Source organism: Leuciscus leuciscus, assembly GCF_965113295.1.
Source record: "Leuciscus leuciscus genome assembly, chromosome: 9".
NCBI lineage: Eukaryota > Metazoa > Chordata > Actinopteri > Cypriniformes > Leuciscidae > Leuciscus > Leuciscus leuciscus.
The window spans coordinates 30,655,774-30,681,178 of NC_138733.1; the positions used below are offsets into that span (position 1 = coordinate 30,655,774).

The 25,405-nt window shown below is 38.0% G+C and overlaps 1 protein-coding gene across 5 annotated transcripts in view; it reads right to left on the minus strand.

Moving 5' to 3' along the window:
- robo1 (roundabout, axon guidance receptor, homolog 1) overlaps positions 1-25,405 on the minus strand; it is a 258,365-nt gene that overhangs the window by 52,562 nt on the left and 180,398 nt on the right. The window lies entirely within an intron of this gene.

Sequence of the window (25,405 nt, forward strand, 5' to 3'; positions counted from 1 at the left end):
TCTGACGGATTTGCTTAAAGCGTTCCCATTAATCCGAGAAAGCAAGCCTTTCACAGTGCCATGTAGATACTGTACAGCAGCACATTAGATTAGTCCAATGTTTTAAATTATATACACATGACATGGGAAAAGCACATGTGGTGAAACACAGCAACTTGACTCAAGATATTTTCCAAAACCCAGTGAGCTGCCAACCTAGAAAGTATTTAAGTATGTGAAACCATATTTGCTTTTGCAAAGCACATTTCTGATCTTATTACAAATCTTATTGGGCATTATTACAAAAAAATATTAATGTTCACCTTGTTTTTGGAAACATTACCATTTATTTTTATTTTTTTTGAAAGAAGTATCTGTTGCTCACCAAGGCTCCATTTATTTAGGCGAATCAAATATACAGTAAAAACAGTAAAATTGTGAAATATTATTACAATTTAAACAGTATATATTTATCCTGTGACGGTAAAGCTGAATTTTCAGCATCATTACTCCAGTCTTCAGTGTCACATGATCCTTCAGAAATCATTCTAATATGATGATTTTGAGTTCAAGAAACATGTATTATTTATTATTACATTATTGTATCATACACTATTATTATTAATATTATTACTATTGTTTATTATTACTATATGTTAAAAGATTACCAAGGTGAACATGTGTGTATAATATTTTACATTTATATTTATTTTTATATTTAAAAATGTATATATATATTATTTTGATACATTATATATATATATATATATATATATATATATATATATCATTTAATTTTTTATTTGTTAAAAGAATAAATATTACATAAAATTTAAGCACGTTTCAGTAACTCTCCCCTTTTTCATAAAAGTATGTGCAAGTCGACAGAAATGGAAACTTCTTTGGGCTCTCACGCCCCTGAACGTGTTCCTGTCGGCACGATTACCCTCAGCTCTAGATCAAAGTGAGATGCTCAAGGTAACCTGAACTCCTGACTGCCTCCAAATTCCTTTAAGACTTTAAGCACTTAATTGGCCATATGATTCCAGTTTCTACTGCTTGTAATGTCACAGCAGGTAAAAGTCCTCCTTTACCCCACTGAAAAATGTCCAAGCGGAGGTGATTCGCTGAAAGAAATGGAAATAATTTCTTCTCCTCATCTCTTGCTCTCTTTTTCCATCATTTCTCTGTAACAATCTCTCAAGCATATCATTCCTTCCAGCCAAGGGTTTCAACAGGCATCTCGTTTTCCTCGACCGGCTTAATTAGGCAGTCTATAGAGGAAAGACACACATGCACACCAGAAGATCACTGGCCGGTGAGAGAGATGAGGGTCAGTGTCTAATGTGAACTGTGTTCGCTCTCCATGGATCAGCTAAGGGATTCGGATTTTCGCAGCGGACCAACAAACTTGGATTAAGTTTGCAGAGTTGTGTGAACCAAACTCACGCTTGATTTACACCCTGAGCTGAGAAACCTGATAGCATGCTTGCTTTCTAACAGGGCCTTGTGGGGAAAGTTGTGTGTGTGTGTGTGTGTGTGTGTACATATGTCAAGTTCTGAAAATGTCTACAAAATGGGAATAGAGTCCTGGAAATGATATAAACCACTGAAGTGAGACAGTAAGAGTGACGGCAAGAGAGAGAAACCAAGCCCGTCTCTTTAAAGTGACAGTTCACCCAAAAAAGTAATATAACCTGCTTTATTCTATGAAACACACATTTTTGAAGAACAGCGAATATACTACACAAGTCATATTCATTACTTTTATGATATGTTTATTCTGCTTTTGCATTCTATTTGAATGCATCAGTCCATATTCAGTGTAACTGTATGAAAAATTATCTACCAGTATATTGTTCGAAATTTTTCATTTTGTGCTCACAGAATGTCATATTGGTTTAAAATGACATGAAGGTGAATATACAGAATGACAACATAATTTTCGTTGAGAATTATGCCTTTAAACCTCATGATCAAAACTGGCATTGAATGAAAACGGCAAATAACTAAATAAATAACCACAATAAGTATATCCCCTAGTAAGCTTTGATAATTACAAAATATAGGCCATTTTGTTTTTGGACCAAATTTGAATGATCCATCTATGTGTAAAAAGTTTCAAATCTGTACACAAACTACTGAATGCTCAGTCTCTTCTCTACTAAACCTGGCAACCCAAAAGCGCTTGTTCAGTTTCCAGAACTTTTGCAGAACTTTATGCTTCACAGAAATTTGAAACAGATGCGGTAACGTCAAATTAAAATGAGATTTGCATTGATATGCCTCCGACATTAATGAAATGAATATTTAATACCACACATGGGCTACAGAGGGATGATAGTAAGAGCTCTGCTGGGCGGAAATGAAATGGATTTTGCTGAGCCACCACTGAGGGTTTCTGGAGTGTTCTACTGGAGCCATTGGGGAACTGGAGATTTGCTAAAAAAAGCACTTCAAAAACCCAGAGCTGGCAAAGGCGCAGGGAGATTTGTCAGGAACGGGATTGTGGGCCTTGAAGAGAAACCATGGGGAACGACCAAAATACAGCAGTTGCAGTAGAATAAATATGTATTATAATCACAACGTCTATCTGCTTAGAAGTTTCCTAAACATTATCATGCTGAAAAGCCCAGCATATGGTGTTTTTTGGATGTTGGTGTGCTAGTTTGTCCCCACCAGACTGCCTAACCTCATCTAGCTTAGGATTACTTGCACTTTTAAGCCAAAAATACCACAATAATTGACCAGTCTAACTCGCAAGAACCTGGTTCTTCACTAGCTTAACCAGCAATGTGTTCACCAAACTAGCTCTAACTAGTCAGGAATTCAGATTTGCAGGTTTCAAACCATGGGGAATTCTGCTATAGAAATGGAAAGGAACTGTGATCATCATCATGTTGCATTACCTATTTGAAGCAATCCATAACTTCCAGCATCTGTCCAATCGAGTATCACGTACAAAACGAAATGTCATTGGGGCGGAAATTGCGGAATCGTGAGAATATTTAGAGAAACAGAAACGAGAACGTGTACTGTATGTCAGGTTTGCGAGAACAATTCCACATGAACAATGTGCGTATGCGAACGCAATCGTTCCCAGATGTGAACCCACGGAAAACCGCCGCACATTCCCTCTCCTCCAGATCATCTGTCCACATGGTGCCTGCTAAACATAATACAGAAATGGAGGGATGACAAATTAGAGCGAGACCTCATTTAGAACGCTCTTCGACTCCTGGGTCACCGCGCCATTGCAGGTCAGACTGAAGCTGGAGTCATGCCAGTCGCTGGTTATCCAACACTTAAGACCACCCGCTAAAAGAGTGCGTTCAGAAGAATGAAGAACGAGTAGGAAAAGCCAAAAAAAAAAAAAAATGCCTTTACAAAAACTACTGTGGCGGCACGAACTGAGTGACAGTAAAGCAATTCCATGATACTTTTGATATATACCATGGTACCATGATTTTAAAAGGTGAATTCTAGCTGATAATTGTTGTTAGACTGATGCAGTAACCACTAATGGAACCTTAAATCATTTTAAAGTGTTACCAAATAAATTAAAAACAAAATAATAATTACTAAGATTATTAGTTAATTAAATAGACCAATATAAATAATTATTTTGGTATTATTATTATTATTATCATTACTTTTTTTTATTTAAGTTTTTTAATCTTATAAATGTATTATTCATTTCCATTAAATTAATTTCTTTATTTAATCTTATTTAATTATTTTGTCTGAAAAAAATCGACAGGTGAACACGATATTATAATACATCTCAATATTATAAAGATGAAAATATACTGCATATTGTTTTTAAGATATGCAATATTACATTCAACAGTGTCATTACATTTTATTGTGGTTTAAAAGATTACATTTAAGTGTGTTATAGAAGATGGCAAAGGTAATCTGAAAATAAAAAGGAAATAAGGAAATAATATCTTGGAAATAAGCAAGCACAACTAAATATCCAATATCACCTGACTCTGTTTACTTTATTAATGGATACTCAACATTCCAAAAAAAAAAAAAAAAAATCCTTTACCAAAAATGCAATAACTTGCTCTTCCTGTGAAATTAGGCTATGCCATTTAGCTATTTAGGCATGCTTTTTTTTATTTTATTTTTTTTACTAGCATTCAGTCTGGCTCCTTTATGGCTCATAATGCACACTTTTTTTCCTTACTGAATTCAATTTTTAACTCAAACTGCTGTAGTAAAATTGACTACAAATAGCAATACACTCTGACTAAACAAATTTAAATGCAAAAATTGCATTCAAACTACTAGCTAGCCAAACATCTAGTGGACAATAATCTCGAGTTTCCTTCCACCCCACCAAATGCCTCGTCCACTCTTCCTCCCTCCATTATTTTCCACCAAACCATCATGAGTGCCCACCTCATTCATCACTGCCTGATGCTTGAACCCTCTCCTCTGTCTGTAGGGTCTCCAGGGCTGGTGAGGGCCAGAACTTGCCGCTGGAAATGCACACTTTAGAGAGGACATACTATACCTGCCTAGAGTCTCAAAGAGCGGATCGATACGCTGCTCTCATTAGCAGCAGGGAGCTGGGAGGAGATGGGGAGGTGGGGGGGGGATACAAACCCGCTAGTGCGTTCACAGCAAGCTAACCCTGCCTGGAGCTGCGGCGTCCGCTGGGGTTTACAACTCTCGCTCTTTCTCTTTCGCTCTCCGCAGCTGATACCGCTCTCCTGGTGAGTCTCGACTTCAAAGGAAGGCCCCCAGCTACGGTGCGTTAACCCCCTGCTCCTGCGCCCATGTGGCGGCACGGTCAAGGTCTGGTGTGTGCGCGGATAAGGTGTCTCTGAGGAGACGGGACGAAGCAAAGCAATCTCCTGCACTTTCTCCAGAGGATAACTGGCTCCCTGACTGCTCCCTTTTTCTGTTTCTGTCACCTGATGGTGTTAGGTTATTTGCAACCTTTGACTTGCTTAGTTGGGGTTTGAAAGACACTTAATATTCATTAGGCTAGCCTTAGTCAGGCTAGACTCTATATTGAATTTAACACGGGTGAAAATGAGGCTGTCCCTCACAGGCTTACAATCTTTACTTTGGCAAGCATTGTATAAAGGTCATAGATCATGTAATATTCACAGCTCCTTGACACTTCTGAATGAGAACAAAAGGGGCTTTCGCACCGGAGGAACCTTTTCATAGTTCCTAGAACTAATTGCAGAAGTACCCCCTTTTTGGCATGTTCGCACTTCAGGAACTGGGAACGAATTTAGTTCTAGGAACTAAATTAGCTCCTGCTTCAGAGTAGGGTCTAACCCAACGCTGACGTAAGTGTACATTGATTGGTCGAACGCACCGAAACACCAACCCTTTTTAAAAAGCTGTGTAAACGCACACACTTTACTCCACAATAAACATACAGAAAGCTAATGTTAACGGCATTTACCTGTCGCCTTTGTCTGCGGCATTGTGTTCTTTTCTCAGCCTTAATGATATGTAGCAATGCAAGTAGTCGTAGGAGATTTCATCCCTTCTTGCTCTTTCTATCACATAACTTGTACATCTACATTCCATCTACGTAATCATGAATCCCACAACACACAACAAAAACACAGCTCCGATCAAGGCGTCCTCCATTCTCTAGTTCTTGACGTTGTTGAATGCCGCGCTTTCGCTGTTGGCCGGCTTATGTCACTTCAGAGTTCCTACTCACGATGCGAATGCAAGCAGGAAAATGGCCCTATCCACCCTGTTGGCTAGTTCCTATAACTACCAGGTGCGGAAATCTTTATTTGTCTTATATCTGATGAAGTTTGAATCATTAATTCTGTTATTTTTCCTGCTTATTACTGTGAAGATGCTTTGATACAATCTGTATTGTTTAAAGCGACGTATAAATGAAGACGACTTGACTTTAAAACAAAATATCGGCACTTTAAACCAATAAGGCTCCTTTTGAGCATTTCCAAGAGTGTGTACTGCATCTGGCGATGGGGTAAACAGTGGCCTACGCTTCAGCTATGCAGAAATAAACAGACAGTATGTGAACGGCAACCAACGAACAAACGCTCGAAAAGAAGCACCCGTCACGCTTACACTTAACCAGCACACCTGACAGAGGCGTTTCAGATCAAATCTCCCCTATCGCTCTCGCAATGACCTCAAAACGAGGCTCGTGCTCTGATGTGCCTCAATGTGTGTGTGGAAATAAAGGCTTCTTTTCAACCCCTCCACGGTCTGTTAGTCTTCAGGGGGCCTGTGGAAATGAAACAGCAGGCACATGATTTTACTGCCATATGCTTTGCTTGGCACTGATGAAGGACAAGTCCTCCCTTAACTATTCAATTACCTAGTGACCTGTTTTTTTAGGGGTGGCAGACACGGTACAGGACATGTAGTGTACTTCAGTGGGGTGATTTAGAGGGTCTTATAACTCATTTGGGAGTGCTAAAGTGTGTTAACATAGAGAAAAAAAGTTACATTAGGACGGGAGTTGGGAGACTTTTCCCAACTCGACCGACCAGCCGGTTCCAGCAAGAAGGGATTATGAGAGGGGAAAAAAAGAGGAAGCTCCAATCAAGATATTTAAACAATGACGCTACAATCAATAAACAAATATGAGGGAAACATCATTTTGGTGGCCGTCAGGGATTGAAACTTGGCCTAACTGGCTACGATTATGAAAACATTTAACAAGTCGCTGGAGATGGCAAACAAAAGCGAAGTTGGAATCGAATGGAAACGGTTTCGGTTGATTAATAGTACTTGTCAGGTTTTAGTGACCTGTTATTTTAGGGTGGCGGACTAAGAAAAGGGCTAATTCATCAAGTCTAGTGGAAGAGGACCTGAAAGGAAACCGCTATTGATAGGAGTCCCTGCCTCATTCAGAAAGGCGACCCTAAAAAGCGCAGGAGACAGAGAGTCTATTCACTATACCTGTTTATTAACATGGTCAGAGCTGTTTGTAGTTGTTAGAAGAATGGCAGGAGGTTACCAAACCAGGTTTAGGTTTAGGTCACGTTCAGCATACAGCAAGGCAGACTGGGAAAATGTAGCTATTTAAATAAGTAATTCACCCAAAAACGAAAATTCTGGTCAACCACAGAATGCTTTCTTTCTTCTGTGGTTGTTTGGACCCCATTGACTTCTTCAATATCTTCTTGTGTGTTCATACAGGTTTGGAACGGTATGAATCTGAGTAAATGATAAGAGAATTTCACTTCTGTGTGAGCTATTATCCCTCGGTTTCAACAGTACTATATAATTTATCACGTACAACGTGCCTGTTTTTTGGAAACACCGTTATCATGATCACGGATTGCTTTTTTCTTTTAACCTCAAAGGCAAACGAAACACAAAGTAGCTATTAGTTTGATCAAGCCTTTGTCACATTTCTCACTGTGCTCAGCTTCCGCTGTCATTAACAGAAGCGCAGCGGGGCGTCTGTTCACAATCGCCATCATACAACAATGATGGTGAGGGGGGTGTGAACAAACATTGCTGTAATAATAAATAAAAGCTTTCAAATAAACTGTCCAAACAAGTCAAATCGGCCCACTTGAGTGGTGATGTTGTTTTGTGTGGAGGGTTTTTTTGTCAAGAGCAGTGCAGCAGAGCGTTTGACAGGTCCTCATGTAGCTACGTGGGTAAATTGCCACAGCAGAGAGCAGCTGAACGACAGTTTAAATTAGTGGACAGCAAGAATAAAACGAGTCTCCCCGAAAACCGAAGACATATAGGACTAGAAAGAGGTGTTTATGCAAAAGCCACCACAGTGCTAGTGTGCTGTGGCTGGTTGCTTTGTGGTTGATAGGTTGTTACTTATATAGGTTGTATACATACATACATACATACATACATATGATTTAAGGTATCGTGTCGGCTGTCCATCAAGATGTGAATAAAAAAGTGCATAAGAAAGCTTAAAGTTGGGGGCTAATAAAATAAAATAAAACATTAGCAAGTAACAGTAAAGGACAACAAATATTTTGTAGAGGTATTAATGGTAATACTTTACAATAAGGTTTCATTTATATATGATTTGAGGTATCGTGTCGGGTTTCTATCCACATACTTATGTACATATTGGGTATCAAGATGTGAATAAAAAAAGTGCATAATAAAGCTCAAAAATTTATTCGGAAATTGATTAGAAAAATAGGAAAAGTATAATACTTAATATATTATATAAATAATATATTGAATAAAAATAAATAAATAAAAAAAATTAGCAAGTAACAGTAAAAGCCAACAAATATTGTGTAGAGGTATTAATGGTAACACTTCTAATCATGAGTAATACATTCGTTACTGTATTTGTTCACTATTGATTGTGCTTTGTTATTAATATAAATACAGCTGTTCGTTGTTTGTTCATGTTAGTTCACAGTGCATTAACTAATGCTAACAAATGCAACTTGATTTTAATAATGTATTAGTAAATGTTGAAATTAACATTAACAAAGATTAACAAATGCTGTAGAACTGCAGTTCATTATTTCTTCATCTTAACGGATGTAGTTAATTAAAGTTAACAAATGAAACCTTATTGTAAAGTGTTACCGTATTAATATTCCTACTAACATTCGTGGATGCAGTGGGAAAATTAATCAAAGATAAACCAAACAAATTTTGCAGCTACATTCGTGCTTTTGATAGAGCAGTTCAGGTCAAGCATTCATCTTCAGCTTCTACTTGCACAATTGGTGGTCGGACAAATGTATGATTTGTTTAGAAAACTACAGTTGAGCAAATGAAAGCTCTTGTCAGTGCGAACACACAGGCCTGCTATTGTCCATTCTAGCTACTTCTCTTCAAAATGAAGCAGAAATTCAGCATGTAGACATTGCTTAGGGCAAGGCGAGCAGGACGACCTCCAGAGCACACGCAGAGGGGCATCGAGCCCCGGGGGTCGTAACAAAAGCCTGAGGTCTTCAGAAACACACACCACACCACATGCTACAAGTTTTCCTCTGTGGTTATATAATGGTGTAGACACGGGTCAGAACTACCACTTTTGGGTTTTCTTTTGTTTGGAATAAAATTGTATTGTTTATTGGCTTGATTTGGAGCTTTATTCTTATGCTTTGCACCTAAAATCACAATTTGCCGCATACATAAACAATCTGATTTTCATGCGTAAACAAATAGATGAAATCAGAAAAAAGGATTAGATGCTAGAAGCTCTGGGCAACCATCTCCACATATTTGCGACCAAGAGTAACAAGCAGAAATGAATGTGTGCGTGTGTGAAAGATTGGAGCGGGAAGCGTGCCAAGAAAACCCAACAGCTGGAGTAGTTATCTAGCATGTGTGCCGTTTCCAACGTCTTACATACAGATACACATTTTCTTATTCTGCATGGGAGCCAAAGCCATAAACACCAAACACATCTTCATAAATCCACATAAAACGAACATAAATAAGTATACAAAAGTAGATCGTGCGGCCCACAGCAGCGGGAGAGCGGGTTAATCCAGCTCTACTCCGACCGTGTTCTGGTTTCCAGTCGAAAGACTCTGGAGACGTAGGTCTGGAGATCAGGGACTGCGGTGAGCTGCGAGTACAAATGTATTATTTATTCTTAAGGCCAATACTGAGTCTTGGCAGTGGGACGGGTAAAGTGATATATCAGGACATTAAGTTACAGCGTGAACGCTAAGAAAGGATCAGTGGTTTCGACTAAGTGCCGGTTACCACTTTGGTTTGTTTTTCTTTGACGTTTTTTTTTTCATTCTTTCTTTGGTTTGTTCAGCAGAAATATCCCAAGTACCTCAAGAATATCAGACATTGAGGTCTTAAAGATGCACTCCGTTATTTAAAACGTTTAAAATGATGCATTTCAGTCAAATTAGTTTATTCGTTTTAGTAGTTTATTCGTTATATTCAACAAAGGGTTCACCGGTCACATGACCAACACATAGCTCAGTTTTAACCTCCCTACTATATATCTAATCATTGCTGATGGCAAATAGGACATTTCTACAATGCCATTGGGAACCAAATACTATTGCTTCTATGTCATAAATGTTCATACAATCAAATCGTTCGTCTGCAATAATTCACGTTAAATAATAATAATAATAAAAAACATACATTCACTTATGAGCAATCTATGGAAGCTTATTTCCACCACAGAATAAAAAAAGAAAAATTTTATTGCGACTTTTTATCTCGTAATTCTGATTGCGTGATATAAAGTCGCAATTGCGAGTTATAGAATTGTGCAATATAAAGTCGCAATTGCGAGTTATAAAGTCAGAATTGCGTGATATAAAGTCGCAATTTTGAGAGAGAAAAATCTGAATTGTGTTTATTTCTCGCAATTGTGACTTATATCTCACAATTCTAAGAAATAAAGTCGGAACTGTGAGATGTAAACTCGCAATTGTGAGATAAAAAGTTGGAATTATCTTTCATTAAGCAAATAATAATAATCAAAAAAACAGTAAAAGGCAAAAGATAAAAGACAGTAAACGACATTTTAAGAGGTACATTCCACATGATTCTCAACTCAAGGTAAACGCCTCGTTTTCTCATATTAGTGTGCAAAATATTCAAAAACAATGTTCATTATTCCAGCAGTGAATTCTGGGAAGATGAGTTACAGCATAAAACAGTGTAAAGCCAGTTGGTGGAAAAACTGAAACTGATTTAGAGATTTTAGTTTGTTGAGATCATTTGTGTCCATTTGGCAATATATATCTGTAACTAATTATTTTGCAAGCTGTTTTTTAAAATGTCGAACAGTCTGTGTACGAGAGAGAGAGAGAGAGAGAGAGAGAGAGAGAGAGAGAGAGAGAGAGAGAGAGAGAGAGAGAGAGAGAGAGAGAGAGAGAAAGAGAAAGAGAGAGAGAGAGAGAACTGGAAAGAGTGGGTGACAGACCGTAATGCGCTGAAGAGAATGAGAAACTGGGATTACGTCAGTCACATGAGGAGGAAACATAATACAAGCTGTTTTACTGTCATAAAACACTGTCAGACAAAGAGAGAAAAGAGAGAGAGTGACAAAGAGCGAGAAGGTTACTGTAAGACAGACACTGATATTCACACAAGCTATGTTTGGGAATGGAACACTAGCCCACTACTTACTGAAAACTGTGCAGTTTACAATCTATTCTACATATTAGTTTTTACATAGTATGTGAAACAGTAGCCATTATTCTATTGCTTAATGTTTCAAAAATAGTTTGCTACATTGCTGTCACATGACTTCACCTTGAGAGTCAAATCAGTGAATTTTGTGTAAAAACGTCTCACATTTGGCAGTCTGATCAAATAATGAGTCAAGAAATCATGTATTTTATTGCATCACACTGAAAATGTAAGTTGAGTGCATTGCCTTGTGGGATACCTAGGGTCAAATTTAATAAACAGGGCAAATTAGCGTGAGACCACAATCCCATAAAAGTGCTGATGGAAGTAGAAAGTTCTGCGGATGATTTACTGACAATTCGCACATTAAAGACCACAGACGCAACCAGATCATTCCCATAATGACCCAAGCAGTCTATCAAGAGCAGTGCGAATTTCCATCCCGATGATAATCATGTGCACGTGATCTACTAACAACACGGGCGCAAACTGGCTTAAAGGGATAGTTAGCCCAAAAATGAAAACCCTGTCATCATTTACTCGCCCTCATGTCATTCAAAACACAAATGAAGATATTTTTTAATGAAATTTACATTTACATTTACATTTATTCATTTAGCTGACGCTTCTATCCAAAGCGACTTACAATTGCTATATATGTCAGAGGTCGCACGCCTCTGGAGCAACTAGGGGTTAAGTGTCTTGCTCAGGGACACATTGGTGTCTCACAGTGGATTCGAACCCGGGTCTCTCACACCAAAGGCATGTGTCTTATCCATTGCGCCACCACCCCTATCTGAGTGTTAAGAAAGATTCATCCAATCAGAGTGCTGTTTACAAAGTGATGTCATGCAGAGACAAACTATGAATGCTCATAAAAGCCCAAATTCAATGCATTCATTATATATGTTCATTATATAAAGCGATCGAGTCTGTTCAGACAATTTGGACTAAACCGCACAATTCATATTGTATTAGTTTTATGATCTCTTTATGAACTTCTTGAAGAGTCAAAGTGGAAGTTGCGTAGCTGTCAATGGAGGGACAGAAATCTCTCAGATTTCATTAAAATGATCTTCATTTGTGTCTCGAAGATGAATGAAAGTATTACGGGTTTGGAACGACTTGAGGGTGATCTTTAGTTGAACTCTTTAAGACATGCTTTTTTGGGGGTACATACCTGTATTTACTTCCTGTTTTCGGTCGAAGTCCACAGTAGTCGATTGTCGAGTTCTCCACTGTTGCTTAGTTACCTATGATCACGCGCGTGAACTCGACAATCGACTACTGTGGACTTCGACCGAAAACAGGAAGTAAATACAGGTATGTGCGCTGGCTGAATTAACATCACTTTTATTCATATCTTTCACATCTACTGCAGTCAGATTCACCGTGTTCACTCTGAATAAAATCATTCACATGGCTGTGCACTTGTAATGACACATCAAGGATGTTAAGAGGCTAAAAGCAGGTTTAAAACTTGCCCCATTGAAGTCAACAGTGTGCAAATTTTAAAAAGAGGATAACATGGTGTAGGCAACACCGATTTTTGTCATTGTTCTCTGTACTGACAGCACTCCAAATTTACAAAAAAAAATAAGCTCAATATTAAAATTGACCGGAGTTCTCCTTTAAATAATGGTGCAAATACCAGTAAATTGACTAGCGCAAACTTTAGTAAGGTCAGCCACAAAAATAATCATGTCCATGCCTTTTCATCACTCATTTTTCAGTGCGTGTCTTTAGTAAATTCTGGCAGCATTTTTATTTTTTTTGTATTGCGCTGATTTTGTAAAGCTTTTAGTATATCTGGGCCCTGGTGTGCACATTTTAGCAAATGCAACATACTATATACTGCAACAATAATAAAACTAGTATGCTATACTAAGCTTACTCAAACTCCTTTTTTACCCACAATTCAGCAGATAAAGACACCGCAAACAGTGCAACACACTGTCAGAAACAATCTTGTCAGGCCGTTGGATAATCACAGCTTCTTCCAATAGCGAATTTACTAAAGCATCCTCACCAAACCTCTCCAACAAAGAGCGAGAGACATAGAGAATACAGAGAAGAGAGAGAGAGATGAGGGTAATTGGAAAGGGAATGAGAGAATGAGAGGGGTAGGAATGTTAAAGAAAGCGAGACCGAGCAAATAAGGGTCCCGGGATTCAAACATGTGCTGCAGTAGATCCAGAGAGGCACATCTTTCTCTGATCAGCCCGGGTCCTCAGTCCAATGGCTTCCACATGCCTGCTAACCTCTACCAGATGAGCCTGGGGAAGATGAAACAGCGCTCATATCCCCTATCTTTAAAAAGGATCTGAAACTCAGAGAGGATGGCTGCGGAATAAGGAGGAGAGAGAGATAGAGAGAGACAAAGAAATGTGGAAAGAGAGGAAAGAGAGAAAATTGCAGTGCTGGTGGCGCTGAAAACAGTCTTGAGAAAAGGACAAAGGACTGCTATTGAAGAATTTGGGAATGACAGATAATTAACGAATGATGTGCTTAGGTAAAAAAAAAAAAGAAAAGTAAATACTAGAATTAAACCAAAAAAAAAGGAACTAAACTGAACTATAATAATAATAATTTTGAAATCAGTATTTCTGTATTGTTTACCATTTAAAACCTGAGAAGAAAAAGATATTAAGAAGATATTCAGGTTTTCACAGAATATATCTTGAATAAAGAATTATTATTTTTTTAATGTAAATTTTTCATTTAGATAGATTTATGCATAAAAAAAATATACAAACTATTTACCAATGGGGTGAGAAATATAAACTCTCAAGTAAAACAAGGATGTTGCTTTAACATTACAAAATTCGTTACAATATTCCCAGAGCGACAAGACAAAGCCAAACACTCGGAAGACTGTGGAAAACTGGGTCGGAGGTCATCTAAGAATCTGCCACTGAGGAAAGCCATAGATTTCTCCTGTTCTGGTTTTATGGCGGACTTTGCTACTGTTCATCTTAAAGACATTCTGCTGTATGATCTATGATTCTTTTCCCCCCTCAGGCACGACAGAACCCTGCCAAAATATAGGACTACTAAAAATCCAGAATATTCCTAAAAAATGTATGGTGCTGAGCCAGGCTTTTCCCCTGATATGGTTCCTTCTTTTCTCTTTCGAAAACAAAGGAAGCACATGGGAGATTACTGAAGCACAAGCATATTTAAATACATCTCCCTATCGATCGATCTTTTGCATTATTGAGGCATAAATCAGACTAGAAACTGAACGTTGCTGAAGGCAACAGATTTACTGTCTGTAACATGCTTTTCCGCTCACACTTAGACTGTTCTCATTGATTTGTTCACGCTTAAACAAAACATTAAACCTGTCAATTGACAAAAAATGCTCAAAATATTTTAAAATTGTCATGTCACCCAAAAACTGTACATGCTGATTAAATGACCCCATATTTATCACTAAATCGATTTTGTATTGTTCTTTTACAGGCAGTTCCCATTCAGCATGGACGATTGCAGATGCCTTGGACTGTCGGATCTTCTTTTTGCAAGTGTTTTGGGGTCATAAAGCGGAAGTGAAGACCTCTGCATCACCCGTTCTTATCAGGAGGAGGAAAGAAAAAACACAGAAGAGACACAACACAAATACCACTGTAAGACTGCTAATATGCAGTGTACAACGACTAGTTAAAGGATGACATCTGGAAAACAAAAGAAAAAAAGAGGAAATTAAACGAGTGTAAGATGAATGGAGAGAGAGAGAGAGAGAGAGAGAGAGAGAGAGAGAGAGAAAGAGAGAGAGAGAGAGAGACAGATGTTAGAGAATCCTTTGCCAAAGTAAAGTAGCTGACTATTTGTTCCAGCGGCCCGGTTAAGCCTGGTGTCAGCGGACAGTCTCGAGCTCTGGTGCCTTTTATCAAGCGAACGGAACAAAGTAAGACAGGAAGAGAGAAACAGAGACGAAATTAGCATAAAACATGTGCTTTCGTCCAAACATTAGCCTGATATTTAGTCTGATATTCTGGGGGAAATATGTAGGTCATTCTACAAAACGGAACCATTCATGCAAGTTCCGATGATAACGTGAACTATTCTAATACAAATATACATTTATATATTACTCAACACACTGACAAGAACTAGTAACTTTATATTCATTCTTCTTTTGTTTTAGTTTTTTTCTTTCATCCTAAATATGCTTTTTTGGCCTGTTCCCAACCCAACGTCTACATGCTGTATTAGCAAATACGCACATTTTTGAAGACAAAAAGCTAGCATTCTCCATCCATTTAATTTTATATTTTAGTCGACATTATGTTTATTAAGAATGTGTCCCCGGGTTATGCGGCAACCCAGTTCCCATTACATTTTCCCTTTTGAAGTAATTAAAAATGTCATAAAAAAGTGTCATAATGACATTATCAATCTTTTAAGAAGTTAACTTAGTTAAAGTTTACCCATTTGCATCACTTAATGTTATATTTTGCAATGTTTTTCAGTAGGGGATGATCTTAAAATGTCAACTCAAGCAATTGATCAATCATTGGAAAGTGGATTTTTGTAGAAATATAAGAATTTAAAACCATCTATATATATATCTAATTTAAGTTGACATTACTTAACCATCCAAGTTGATTGTACTTAAAACATTTAAGGCAGCAATTCACTACAGTGTATATATATATCAAATTTTGCTTGAGATGGCACAATGCAATTATAGTTGGTCAGTTAGACAGGAAGTACAAGTATGATTTTTTTTATCCATATATTATAATTTTTATGCCTAATTTAACAGTCCAGTGAAGAGCCACCCAAAGACAGTTTCACCAAAAGGCTGTTCAGAACAGGTAGAACAAACAATGTGTGATGAGAGGAAAAGATAAGCGCTGCTGCGTTCCACACGCTGCAAAGATAAGACCGCAATTTCATCCAAGACCAAAACAGTCAGTTCAAGCGCCCCACCGCTTCATGTATAAACTCAAAAGATGCACCAAAATATGACAACAAATAACTGATAGCACATCAGCGAGCTAAAACGCTACATTGTATTCCGCTGTGAACCTCGTCTTTCAGTTGGAGGATGTGATGGGACACGCTCGAGCAGGGCAGATTCAACGTCCGCTATCTCTAAAAGCAGAAAAAAAAAACTGCAGACAGGAAAATGCGGGCTAAAAACGCTCCATGGGGGCAACCGTTCCCGACTCAACAAACCTCCCAGATCCCAGCTGCTCCACGTTCCCAAAGCAAGATAAAGCCAAATCTCCAGCCACAGGCAAAAGCTGTTGTTAAATATTTAACACTAAGCCCAAAACGTCAGTCCGCACGTTTTATTTCAGGCCCCGCGAACACCTGAACCTCTCCTGTTGCCTATGAATGCCCCAAGGGGGAAGACGTTCCTCTTGTCAAGCCAGGAATCGGGAGCTCTACATCTGCCGGAGAAGAGCAGCACACCTGCACAGCACAAAAGGGGAACGACAATACGAAGCAGCCCATTGACGTTCACCTTTGATGTGTGAATAGCTGAGCGAATAGGCCCTCAGAACCTCTCCACCATCCTTCATCCACAATCGTGCGGTTTCATCTCCGCCTTTGAGCGCGGAATGCTTTTGAGACTCGGCGAGGGGACGGTTTTGAGGTCACGGGAGAGGCCGAGCCGACCGCAGACCACGTGAGATGGCCAACATTTGATCGCACCCTCTTTAAAGCATTGTTTAAGTTTAGAGACCTGCTCTTCAAACGGGACCTATCGATGTCACGACGTTACCGCAGTAGGAACTTTTGTTACGGTCATGGTACGTCTTCTAGTTCGAGAACTTTTGGGACACTATTTTGAGTACGCTCTGGCACTGTAAATCCAAACCAATTCTTGTTTTACTTCATACGCTACAGAATATCTTAGTCACCGAGGCCACGTAAAACGCTTTTAACTGATTTTGAGGCTGATTAACGCGGGCTATAAAAGTGGAACTGGCACAAACTCACAGGCGCCGGAGGTCACCGGCAGTTTTGTTTGTGTTGGCTGACTAGTGTGCTGCTCTTAGCGGGACGCAAAGTGAAGATGACTTCACTTCTATTTGTATTGGCGTGAGCAAGGCAGTCGGGATGTCCAACGCTCTACACAAGCAGGATTTACTCTTGTAGATCCCCCCCCCCTCCTCCCCTCCCGCTCCTAAACGTCGCCCAGCCATGAAAAATCGTATAATAAAGAGCTACGGTTTTTGATTATACATAACCCGTGCATTATTCAGCCCCAAATAGTGTACTCTTCCTAACATCGTTCCCATGTTGTTCTGACCACCCAGAATTCTCTGCATCAAGGATGTTAAATGAAAAATGGTGTCTCTGATTTCTACTTCTGAAGGGGTTGTGGAGGTGAGGGCAGGAGATGACAACCTAAAGACCTTGTAAATAAGGCCAGTGATAGATATCTGTTCACATAAAGATTAAGAAAAGCCTGAATAAGTGCACACAAATCTTTCATCTGGGCTCTAGTGATGCCGTGACATGCTCTATGACTTCAGCAATCCTTTGTTCATCAAAAAGTTGACAAAATAGACAAAAGGCCTCTGTTTTTGTCAAAGCTTTTGACACTTTAAAAAATATATATATTTTGTACTTTGAGAAAAAAAACGAGCAAATAAAATTCAAACCTTTTACAGTATATAATAATTTATACATGACGAAATTCTGACAAAATTCTGACGAAATTTAAAGGATATTTTAAATTTTATACATGAATTGAATATATACAGTTATTTATTAAGATTTATTTAGTAATTGTAAAAATAATTAATTTAATAATTGTAAAAATGTATATTTTTAAATAATATTGTTATAACACACACACACACACACACACACACACACATATACATGTATGTATGTATATATATAAAAACTAATGAATATGACATGACGAAATTCTGACCAAATTTAAAGGATTTTTTTTTTGTCAAAAGGCACAAACTATGACAAAAAAACACAAAAAAAAAAAACACAGTGCAACACACAACAAATCCCAGTACACTGCGGAGAGGTTTAGGAGTTCTGCATGTGCGTAACTCGATTTCCAAAGTCTGTTGACAGTTATTAGCACATGTCATCTCTCTGCTGGTTACCGACTGGCAGCTTCACTTGGTTCAGAACGGCTGTCAGTCGGACCACCATGTCTCTGTCTCCACAAAATCACAGCCTTTCAATTCTGACCAGCTCTTAAGCAAACACAAACACTATTCGTCTGCCTGCCCTGTGGAAGTCCACACACAACCCGTCAGCGCCGCTCATTCACACTTCCATCATATCTCGCGCTCCGAGGCGGTCTGGGATTCATCATCGTCTCCAGATCTGTTTCCTTTTGGGGTGATGAGGTCAAAAATTCAAGCTACTCCATCATTGAACTTTGTTGATTGGTCTGAAGGAGAGAAAGAGACAGAGGCAAAAAAAAAGAAAAAGAAAAAAGAGAGAGAGAGAGACTGGTAGGATAAAAACATGAGAAGCTAATTTCCTGACCTGAGGTGTTTTTCTTTTTCAATGCAATAACTACAGTAACGGAGAGAAAATGAAATAACTCAGCAAGATGGATGGAGCATGACATTCATTCAAAAAACATGTGCATGTAGGAAGAGAAACACACACTCACTCACTCACTCACTCACTCACGCAGAGTGTTCGTTCGCCGGCAGTACTGCTAAATGTGCGATATCACCTCCTGAACATCCTTCTCATGTGCGTTCCTGTGCCAAGAGAGCCGTGATAATGCCCCATTTACAGTCGATCACCAGAGACACGCAGTAATATTTCACCTAAAGGCAAAGAGTGTCGTTTTTCCGATATTATAATACTGTCTCCCATCCCAGCTTAATATGCAGAGACACAATTTGACTCTAGAGGCACAGAAATGATGCACTTCTGCCAAGCTAACCTACAGAATTCAGGAAAATGAGTTACCAGAACACATATTCAGTGCTTGAGAGAAGCTTTAAATGAAATGTGACTTGAGCATAACAGATCTAAAAGAGAATTGAACGTTGTATCACTTTTGATGATACTTAACATTTACATGCATATTATTAGCAGCATTTGCAAAGTTTTTAATACATAGGAGTTTTGTCTAAACCTGTCTTACAAACCTGTGCTATTACTTTTCTGAGCCATTCAGACTTGCAATTTTGAAACTGTGGTAAAACAGATGAAATAAAAAGAATCAGAAGAATCACACTGAATATTATGCACTGTAAAAAAATTATATATATATCACATAAAAGTAAGTTTTAAATTGAGCCTTTTTGGATTTATTTTCCAGTATAAAAATAAATAAAAATAAAATCTTTTAAAAATAATGTTCATAACAAGCAAAGTTACATTATCTGAAAACAGGTTTTAATATATTATGCAATGTTGCTTCTCAAGTAAATGTGTTTTATTTAAATGTTTTTTAACTGAAATGCTGCACTGTAAAAAAAGTATATTTTCATGATTTATCACAACTTTTTTTTCTTTTGTCAAATCAACTTAATTAATGTAGTTCAGATAGCATAATATTTTGAGTTTATGTTGATTAAACCAATCTCCACTGTAACTCAATTTTTTTAATTTCAATGAACTCAATTTTAAGGAAACCAGGTTACTTGCTTTTTTTAAGTTAAACCAACAATCATTTTTCAAAACTTGAAAATTTTTCAATATTTTGATGTTTTTGGTTTAATCAAAAACATCAAAATCTATAGTTATGATTGCTGTGTGACTTTAGTAAGAAGCTGGAGTCAGTTGTGGCTGACATAAGTAAATAAAAATTAAATCTTATCTACTTAACATAAACCATCCACACTGACTTAAAAAATAAAGGTTCTTTACAGGCATTGATGGCGCAATAGAGATCCTTTAACATTCACAGAACCTTCTTTCCAATTCACAAAAGAGTAAAGCACTCATTCCAAGTGCAGCTCCGGCATGGGCTTATTAGCTTCCTCATGCTCTTGTTCTCAAGTTCAATGAAAGCCAGATGGACCAGTGTAGTTCCGGTGATTGACCCCTGAGCCTTTGGCCCTCAGCCCGACGGCTGAGACAGAACAGTGACCCGCACCAGGGATGTGACCGTGGCCTTATCCGTGTTTCTAAGACAACCGCAAAGACTCAGAGCCGAAGGTGACTCGAGATCCAACTTCTCTGATGACAAGCCAATTTCCAAAGAGGTTGTGTTTCTCATTAACAATCAGAAAACCTTAAAACATCACACGCTCACATTCTGTTTCAGTGACAGAGATCATCCAATGATGGAAACTAAGGGCCTTGGTTAACTATAACTCCTTATTTGATTTCAGAACAAAGTTCCTTTTGTTTCCTTCATTTGACATTTATTCAGGAAACTGTCCAGTACTTGTTTATCCATTCCTTTCATTGTCCATTTTACATGTTTATGTTGGTCTGTTCCCTCAAATTGAGGACTTCCACACTCAATAGTCTTTCTGTTGTCTTGAGGAACGTTCCCAAGTGCTTCTCCACAGATAACATCTGCAGAGATACAGCTCAGGGAGGGGAAGGCATCTAATTGGCCTTGAATTAAAACCAATTGCCCTCTAATTTACTCACTTCCTGCATCAGTGTAAACGGAGGGATCGAAGGAGAACATTCTCAGGGAAGCACCAACAATGCCAGCTGAGCAGATCGGACGGTGGTCGAGCGGTTTGTAAGAGGACAGTTAATGTGTCACACGTCAAAGTCTGAAGTTCTTCAATGTCAGATGTTACAAATTAATGTTATTCAAATATTCAAAAACTTCCCGGATATGGAAAGTATACGACGTGTACGTGTTCACCTGGAAGATGTCATTGGAGCACTTCTTCATTTTGTAAATGCTCACTGATGTTTTTGCAACATTTTAAAAAAGATATAAGATTAAATGTTTATCAAATGTTCGCACACAACTTTTAAATAAAATGGCATTCATAAAAATTTTGACTTCCCTAATGTGACATATTTCCAAATGAAACAATAAATTCTAAGTCAAAAGTGGGAAAACTACAAAAATGTGGATGGGACTTAATTCTATCAAATGGGAATTGCTTGGATAGCGAAAAGTCTGTGTATCGGTCTTCGGGTTTTTGGCCGAAAAATGTTACGTAAAAAAAAAATATATATATATATATATTTAACTGCATTGGTGCGAATGGTACAAAATGGTAAAGGTTTTGCCGCTTGCTATGTGAACACACACACAAAAAAAAACATGATTTGAAAAGGTTAAATGGTCCTGAAAAATAAAAAATAAATAATAAAAATTATAAATAAATCACACTTTTGTATTGAACTGTATTGGAAATGAATGGGAAGCGTATTTCATCTAGTGGACATGTTAGGTACTGCGCCCCAAAACATCTTACTGAAAGCAAAAATTGAGATATCAATCTCAAATTTGGGACACAACTTGTTTGATTGTTGATTTTATCGCAGTTATATAGTCAAGCATGTTTTGTTTAAAGTTCGAACTATTTTTAAATATACTTTTTTTTCCTCACTTTTTTCACTTCAGAAATAATCTGCTAAGTGTCTTTAAAAAGAGTCTGTACTTCAAAGCATTTAAGACCTATGACAGTATAAGTTGGAAGAATATGCTCATAAATGTATACAGAAGAACTGTTTCAAATAAATAACTACATCTACTCTACGGACGTGACCAAATCAGCAGCGTGCCTTGTGGTTTTCACCTCAGCCAAACCATTCCCAGCATCCTCTCAGTGCCTAAGAACCCTCCTCTTAAACTGAAGCAGCGTGAGGGCTTGTTTTGTGTAAACTCTCCAATAAAAGAGGCTCTGAGGTATCACATGAGCAGCGGAGGGTGAGAGGTGGATATAGCAGATTACATTAAAGACATTCCGATGCAGCCGTGGTCATCCTCAGCACCGGCTCGGGAACACAATCCATCGGTGTTGTGAATCCCCCCGCGCCAGACAGATGCCAGAGTCATTGTTTCCCAGGCCTGGAACCCGACACCCCATGACTGCGGGTGTCACCTCGAGACCCGCTCCTCTCCCTGAGCCATCCGATCCCTCCTCTCCTCCGCTCAGGAATGCTTTCTTTTTGGCCTTTTTCAGCTCTCCAGCATCACCGCTGGTCTCCAGTCTGTGTGGAGAACTTCAGTGTCTCGGAGCCCTTGATGAAGAAACTCTATCGGTCTCTGTGAAGAGATCTGGACGGTGTCAATCACGAGGTGTTCTGGTCACTGTCAGGGTGAAGTGCAGAGGAAGGGAGGACAGCTGAGGACTAATTACTCATGTCAAACAAGTCTGCACGCAGCAAGAGTTAGATCAGGAGCCAGGGTTATACCCACAGTATATTGAGGTCATTTATTTAGACTGCTCACATATGCTTGGAACAGCGAAAAGTTGAACTACCCTTTCAAGATTTACTACTGTAACTTCTGCCAAAATACAGAAGGTACTAAAGTTTACAACGGCAAATTCATTTTAAATTAATAAGGCATTTTATCAATAATGTAAGAATCTTTTAGGTAATTTTGATAGTTTTGTAAGTCTATCTATCTATCTATCTATCTATCTATCTATCTATCTATCTATCTATCTATCTATCTATCTATCTATCTATCTATCTATCTATCTATCTATCTATCTATCTATCTTTCTGTCTGTCTGTCTGTCTGTCTGTCTGTCTGTCTGTCTGTCAATCTGTCTGTCGATCTTTAAAATGGCTCATTATATAATGAATGTAATATATTGTATGTGTTCATATTTTAATAAATTTTTATATACAGTATATATATATATATATATATATATATATATATAGAGAGAGAGAGAGAGAGAGAGAGAGAGAGAGAACGTAGCACCATAGTACTATTCTATGGAAGCTTGTTTCCGCCACAGAATAAAACATTTTAAAATGACTTTTTATCTCACAATTGCGATTTACATCTCGCAATTATGACTATTTCTCTGAATTGCGAGATATAAAGTCAGAATTGCGTGAAATAAAGTCGCAATTGCGTGTTATAAAGTCAGAATTGCGTGAAATAAAGTCGCAATTGCGTGTTATAAAGTCAGAATTGCGTGAAATAGAGTCGCAATTGCGTGTTATAAAGTCAGAATTGCGTGAAATAGAGTCGCAATTGCGTGTTATAAAGTCAGAATTGCGTGAAATAAAGTCGCAATTGCGAGTTATAAAGTCAGAATTGCGTGAAATAGAGTCGCAATTGCGAGTTATAAAGTCAGAATTGCGAGATATAAAGTCAGAATTGCGAGATATAAAGTCAGAATAGCGTGAAATAAAGTCGCAATTGCGTCTTATAATGTCAGAATTCTGACTTTTTTTCCTCGCAATTCTGACTATATCTCGCAATTCTGACTTTATAACTCGCAATTGCGACTTTATTTCACGCAATTCTGACTTTATATCATGCAATTCTGCCTTTATATCTCCCAATTGCGACTTTAGTTCTCAGAATTGCGACTTTATATCTTGCAATTGCGACTTTATTTCTCAGAATTCTGACTTCACATCTCGCAATTCTGAGAAAAAAAGTCACAATTCTGACTTGATATATCGCAATTGTGAGAAAAAAAGTCAGAATTGTGAGATAAAAAGTCGCAATTATTATTATTTATTTATTATTCAGTGGCGGAAACAAGCTTCCATACTATTCTGCACTTTATTGTTAGAAAAAAAAAATCGTACATTCTAATTTGGGGTCTTTCAAAAAATGTCGCTAAAAGTAGCAAATCAGCAGTCAAATGGCCAATAAACTAGCGAGAATAAATCCATACACATACTTCTAGTTTAAAACCACTGTTTGAGAAATGCCTACCACCTCAGAAACTAAAAACCAACACTTCTGGATCCATCTCTGTCCTTATCCTAGCTCTCGTATTAGCATAATCCACCACAGTGCATGTAATTTCTGTAGAATTAATTCACTCCTACTTCATCATGAAGCATAGCCATTAAAAACAACAGAATTACCATTTCAATGAGCTCTACATAACGCTTTGTGTTGCAAGTGTTTCACACAGTAATTGGCTCTATTAAGCCAAGAGAAATGACACTTGTGTACATGCATATGCGCGCTGTGTGTGTGTGTGTGTGTGTGTGTGTGTGTGTGTGTGTGTGTGTGTGTGTGTGTGTGTGTGTGTGTGTGTGTGTGTGTGTGTGTGTTTATGCTGATCAGAGGGACTTTAATTGGGTCGGGTCATGTGTTATCGTGCGTACATCTGTCATGGGACAGAATCCAGAGAAACTACTTCCTGTATGTTACTAGGATTTACAGTCTTACATGCATATACTGTGCCTTTACATACATAAATTATTTTTCGATTACTGATTAGCGACTGAAGTATGGGTTACAAGAAAATACCATTTCATTCTTTCTGTTTTGACATTAAACATTGAAGTTTAATTCAATGTGTCACTTACCATTTCTGTAATTATGTGTGAAATTTACAAGCAATTTTTTAAAGTAGTTTCTCAAAGTAAATCCTAAACCAAACGCTAGATTGGGACTTCAAAAAAGCACCTAGCGACAAATCTAGTGACTTTTCGGACTGCTGGTTAACATGTCGTTCATTATATCACACATCTTTATTGGACATTTGGCTATATATTATATTAAAATGCAGTATTTGAGCACGGATGAGGAGAGAAAACAGAAGGAAAGTGACGACTTTAGGCAGAATGCATATGAGACACAATGACATCACAAACATGCTAATTGGCACATGATGGCCAGGTTTTTAGCTACTTTCCATTGAAAATAGTTGACAGCACTGCTCAGAACCCCTGAACACTGTCCAGATGACAAACCACAAGCCTGCCGACAAGAATTACCTCAAGAAAGAAAGTAAAATATACAAAGTGAAGGATACTAAAAAATGCTATTGAAAGAAAGCGCATGCACATCAACATCTATTTCTTCCTCAACATTCCTGTAACGTAACAAGGGAATATGCTTCAGACTTCAGATTTTGATAAATCTGATCATTGGCTCAGAATGTGATTCACTCCACCTCAGCCTGAGGAAATGAGGGGAAAACACCAATGATGTCCTTGAATCGCACGACAGCACACATTTCTTTTTATTCCACCCTGCAGTGGGTGTGTTCGTCTAAACAGCTGTGTTTGTGTGTCTGTACCAGCAGAAACCCATCATAAACTCCCTAATTATGCGCTTTTTCATTATCAAAGCTCACTTTATTGTCATGCAAACATGCAAAACTATCTGGACTGAATTCAAAGCTGCACTGTTTAATGTTTCTGCCACATTTTCCCTTTCAATCACACTGTATTATCGGATGTACGATTATTCCAAAACAATTGAGAGTATGTATGCGCACCAGACTCAAATAAACTCACACAGGTATTA